Source organism: Pantherophis guttatus, chromosome 8 (genome assembly GCF_059756535.1).
Source record: "Pantherophis guttatus breed Tessera chromosome 8, ASM5975653v1, whole genome shotgun sequence".
Taxonomy (NCBI): domain Eukaryota; kingdom Metazoa; phylum Chordata; class Lepidosauria; order Squamata; family Colubridae; genus Pantherophis; species Pantherophis guttatus.
The window spans coordinates 43,045,959-43,051,550 of record NC_142070.1 but is presented as its reverse complement, the minus strand read 5'-3'; the positions used below and the strand labels follow the sequence as shown (position 1 = coordinate 43,051,550).

At 33.0% G+C, this 5,592-nt stretch overlaps 1 long non-coding RNA gene across 1 annotated transcript; it reads right to left on the bottom strand.

Moving 5' to 3' along the window:
- Positions 1-297: 297 nt before the first annotated feature.
- On the bottom strand, positions 298-4,070 carry LOC117654587 (uncharacterized). Its single transcript, XR_004588336.2, has 3 exons — positions 3,825-4,070; positions 3,513-3,633; positions 298-547 (listed from the first exon to the last, which is right to left on the bottom strand). It is a non-coding gene; the product is annotated as an uncharacterized LOC117654587 (long non-coding RNA).
- Positions 4,071-5,592: the final 1,522 nt, after the last annotated feature.

Sequence of the window (5,592 nt, the reverse complement as noted above, 5' to 3'; positions counted from 1 at the left end):
GTAAAAGGCAGATAATGTTTGAATGGCTATAGCAGTAATACAGTGACATTGGAGGATGTCCTGGAATGAGATGCATATATCATTCTACATTTGCCTTATTTCAGGGTCACAAGATTTGGTATTTCATTATATTCTGTCAGCTTTTCAAGTAAATGGTCTTTATGCTAAGAGCCAGAAAATCTGCCTCATTTGCAACATTATTACTGAGACATTTGCAAATGACAACTAATAAGCACTTTTTAATGCTTATCTTTTCATATAACTTTATGTAATGTGTGTGTGTATGTGTACATATATATTAATACAGTATTTACATATATACATATTCCTTAATTCTACTATTTGTTACCCAGCTTACCTTTTTCTTCTTCCTCCTGTTCTTTTTGGAGCAGAAATTAAAAAAAAAAAAGAGCAGATAGTTTTTATTGCTGACATTTGTGCTATGATGTAGGCAATTCACATATTTTACTATTACTGAAATTCATGACATATTTTTCTTGAACCCACAGCAGGATTTCAGAGCTTCAATTTATCCGGTCAACCCATCCTAATAGCAGAAAAAGAAAGGGTTTTAGCATTCCTTTGCTTTGGAAAGAAAGAAAGGACGGAAGGAAGGAAGGAAGGAAGGAAGGAAGGAAGGAAGGAAGGAAGGAAGAAAGAAAGAAAGAAAGAAAGAAAGAAAGAAAGAAAGAAAGAAAGAAAGAAAGAAAGAAAGAAAGACTGTTTCAGGAATGCGCAGGAATCATATGGTGACCAATTTTTATACCATACACTTTTCTCATAGTTTTAAACTGTGGTTAACTCTTTTCTTGAAGGCAAATTGATAGCATTAAACTGAAAGAAAAGAAGATTGTGTTTATTGTTTGATAATCACCTTCAGCCTTTTTGAAGCTGTATTGAAGCATATTGTGTCTCTGTGCTTCCTGCTATCTGCTGTTTTGCCTTCTGGATCCTTAAGGCAATTTTTCTCTTAATTGTCCTAAATGTATTTTAATTGTTTTTTTTCTTATTGTGAGATACTCTAATAATCAGTATGGGGCAAAATATAATTTGAAATAGATTAATGGTTTTAGTGTGCAGAGTGCTAAATTGTTCTTACTCATTTCACTATATTTTATTTTATTGCTTTTATTTTGATATGCTTAATGGGTCAGTGATCTGACTTGTAATAAATTTTCCCATCCATCCATTCATTCGTTCTAAAAATAAGGGTATCAGCTGTTTTCTGCCTTCCTAATTCAGAACGAAGCAAAGGCACCAATTCAAAACTCTTCATCTCAGATCTGAATCTTCTATTGTTCAGTGCAAGTTATTCTCAGATATACACCCCTTAAAATTACATTTCCATTTACATTAAAGCCAATAGCCAAAAAGCCTAGTTCCTTCCTTCCTTCCTTCCTTCCTTCCTTCCTTCCTTCCTTCCTTCCTTCCTTCTTTCTTTCCTTCCTTCTTTCCTTCCTTCTATTACAATGCAAATATTGCTTCAGCCACTGTTTGAATTTAACACTTCTCTGTGCCAAGGAAAAAAGGGAAAAAATAACTAATAAAGTACACAAAACAAGTTCTATTTCTGATTATCACATGTTTGCAGATGTGTGTGCAGAATGAGAGTTCATATCCAAGCACACTGGTTCACATTTCAATTTACAAATGTGTTTTGCAATGCTAACCTATGTATCACTGAGCCTGAAGGAATGCAGCTCAAGAACTGCATTAGGTACAGTAGCTCTACCAAAGTTGGAATTACAATCTCCTTTGCATTTCAATTGATTCAATTTCCCATTTCCTTTATGCATCCTGAAAAGCTGAAGGCATTGATGTCATTTACTCATATTCCAGCACATAGCTGGCTAACTTCTAGATTAGATAACAGTGACAGGTTAAATTGGGGTTGCCTCTGAAGATAAATTGGAAATGACCATTCAAAAACCCATTATTATTAATGCAGCATAATGTTGAATCACAACCTATTCTTTAATCTTGAAAGGTTAGCAGCTATGATGTTTACCAGCCAAACAAGCAAAATAACACCTGACTAAAACTTTATAAAAATGTATAGAAAATATTTTTGACCAGATATTTTGTAAGTGAAAGAAGTAAGGTAGACACTTACACACCAGGCAGTTATTCTTAAGTAAACCTGTGTGGTGAGAGTCACACCTATTTCATTATTTGTTAGTATTTGGAAAAGTTTACTATGGGCTTGTCAAATCTTTCTCTCTCTCCTTGTCTCTTTCCAACAATTTTTAATCCTGAGTTGCTGTCAGTCTTTCATAGAAAAGAAAAAGTTGACAGAGATTTGAGCAATGCATTACTATAGATCACTACAGGTTTGATCATAGTGGGACTTAAAAAGAATTGACCTTTTGCTTTTTCTACAGAGGAATATGCCATTGATGTTTACAAGGCTCAGTGGCTCTTAATCCATTTCCAAGCAATAGGATTACTTAGATTTAATATTTAAAGACAGCTTTGGACCTGAGTATTTGAAGGATGATCTAGTTACTGTAAATATCAATCCGATTACACATTTAGATCAACTTGGAAAAATCCCTCAGGATCTCCCATCATTGACTCTTCTTCGAGGACTCAAAGTAGTGTATATTTTCTCATTTCACACTTGGAATATTCTGGTTTAAAAAATTGTGTAGAAATATTAGGTTAGAGTAGATTGATATTTTGGTTAGTCTAAAGTCACCTATGTTTATATTTTGGGATCGGTGGGAGACACTATTTGAACCTGGGTTTTCTGGTCCCAAACAAGCACACTGAATTCCTGCATTACACTGGGTCTGATACAGAATTTTTCCCCTAAGGACATTTATCTGCAACTTATTCTATGATCTTCTAATGACAAGAAAATAACCCCTGGCCCAATCTTTTAAAGCTTACTATATGTTTATATTTATTAGAGATGCTAATGTTGTGAAATAATTTAAAAATGTTTACTGAACTTTTGAAAAACACAATGGGAATGGTACAATAGCACAATATAATTGAATTTTTGAAAATGTGATAGCATAAGCTGTTATTTTCTAGCACATTGTTGTATTTGTCGCTGTTATGGTGATAATGGTTTGTTTTTTGTGTGTGCATTTAACCTTAAAACATTTATGTTGGCAAAGAACTAAATCGGTAAAATGAATTTTAAAAAGAGAAATAATTTACAACTATTCTAAAAGCATTTCTGATTTTGGGAGCTAGTAGGGTGAGGAAAAAGAGAAAACATATATAAAAGAATTGGAGAGATTTTTGATGAATTACTGCAGCTGAAATCCTGCACATGTTTAAACAAACAAGTTTCAATAAGTTAAGCATACAGCTGTGTGTACCAAAAAAATGAATGCATTTGAAGTATCCCCCAGGAAGTGTTAAGAGTGTCATGTAATGATGCATCTGTTCACACGATTCCACTTCAAAATGGAAATGACAAAGTCTCATCATATCTAGGTTTGTAAAACAAGCAAAACCAAGAAAGCATTCGGAGTTGTTGTGATATACAAGCTACTCACCTAAAGCTTGATGAATGAAAGCCTCTTAATCAGATTTAAAAGGGATCTTCTGAAGGGTTAAAATAGCTTATGGGATTTGTTTGAAGGTGAAGGAGAGTTTCATTTGCGAAACTCTTCAGTACTTGAAAGAGTTTACCATAGATAATTGGGAGAGATTAATTAAAACAACAATGTAATTTCAGATTTCAATCATTTGCAATTTGTTCTAAAATCCCAAAAGGAAACAATATCTGAGAATATTTCCCCACTAGATTTTGATAGAGGAAAACTTATATTAATAAAAGCTTTCATATACACAAATACATAGAGTACCTTTTATCCCTTTAGCCATGTCAGCTGCTGTTGAGGATGAGATCTATATGTGAGCCCTGTGGGTTGAAAGCTCACTGCTATCATTAGTTCTATTTTCTCCTTCCCAAATAGTTTGCATCAGGTAACCTGCTTTTTGATGCAACTATACATTTTGGAGTTTTGTAAAAAAATACTTTTTGTCTAGGAAAATATATATGTTGTCCTTGGGCTTTTTCTTCCTTCAGAAGAATTGTGTGGGCATATTGGCACAGTTGTTATTTATTTATGTCATTCATTATATTAATATGGCCATCCATCTCACAAAAAGTGAGTTTGTGTGAAACAGACAAAAATCAATAAAATAATCAGCAATTCTAAAAAATAATATTACAATTAAAATAAGGCAAGATTAAAGTGATGGATATTTTACATAGGAGAACCATTTCAAAAATGCATCACTCTGCCAACCTGTATAAAAGGTAACTTATAGAGAATGGAATACTTCTTATAAAATTTTCAGTTAACAAAGTAACAAGAGAAGGGTGTCCACTTTGCCCTTCATTATTTGTACTTGCTCTAGAAGTTTTGGCCAACAGGATCTGAAAAGATAAAAAGGTAATTGGGATCAACATTAATAGGAGGAGTATTCCTATAAAGAATATATAAACTATAAAGTATAAAGAAGATGAAATGTTTTGCAGATGATGCACTAATAACAATTCTGCAACCACAAAACTCTAGATGGTAGTTGATCAAAATAATCAAAGATTTTGGCTGACTTTCTGGACAAAGAATGTAATAACTCTTGAAGAAGCAAACTGTGAATAAAGAAACTGATTATGAAATAGCAAAAGATCTAGTGAAATATTTAGAATGGAATAGAATAGAATAGAATAGAATAGAATAGAATAGAATAGAATAGAATAGAATAGAATAGAATAGAACAGAACAGAATAGAATAGAATAGAATTCTTTATTGGCCAAGTGTGATTGGACACACAAGGAATTTGTCTTGGTGCATACGCCCTCAGTGTACATAAAAGAAAAGAAACATTTGTCAAGAAACATTAGGTACAACACCTAATGATAGTCAAAGGGAACAAATAAGCAATTATTGAGGATTTTATTTGTATAGGGTGCAATAAAGAAATATTCCAAAACAAAAACAAATTCTGGAAAGAAATAAAACAAGATCTCCTAAGCAGTGGAATGAAGTGAGGTAGGAGCCTGAAGGATGGTGGTCACCAGAGAATGGTCGAAGCAACAGTTTTTGCTTTTATTTTATTTTGTTATTTTTACTGTTGTTGTGAACTGCCCAGAATCTTTTAAGATGCCAAGTCAAATGTCGAAGTCAAATGACTGAATGACTGAATGAGTGAATAAGTTAAAAGAAAACCTTGTTGACAAACAAGATATTAAGACCAAAATACGAAAACATGAAATGGGGAAAAATAATTCTATATATTCATAACAGAGATTTCACCAAATTCAAGCAGAATGGCCCCCTTATATACAACATATCACAAAGCAAAGCAAATTATAACACTGAGAACATGGCTTTCAAAGCAAAAGTGAAACTGATTAAAACAATTAAATGATTTACACAGAAATTAATGTAGTTGCCAAAATTTAAAGCTTAGTTTTTGTTTCTTCCACTCAGTCATGCCTGGTTCTTGGAGACAGTCTGGACAAATCCCTCCAGTTTTCTTGGCAAGGTTTCTTCAAAAGTGGTTTTTGTCATTATTTCTTTCCTAGGATTAAGAGAAGGTGATTGGTCCAAGGCTTTATG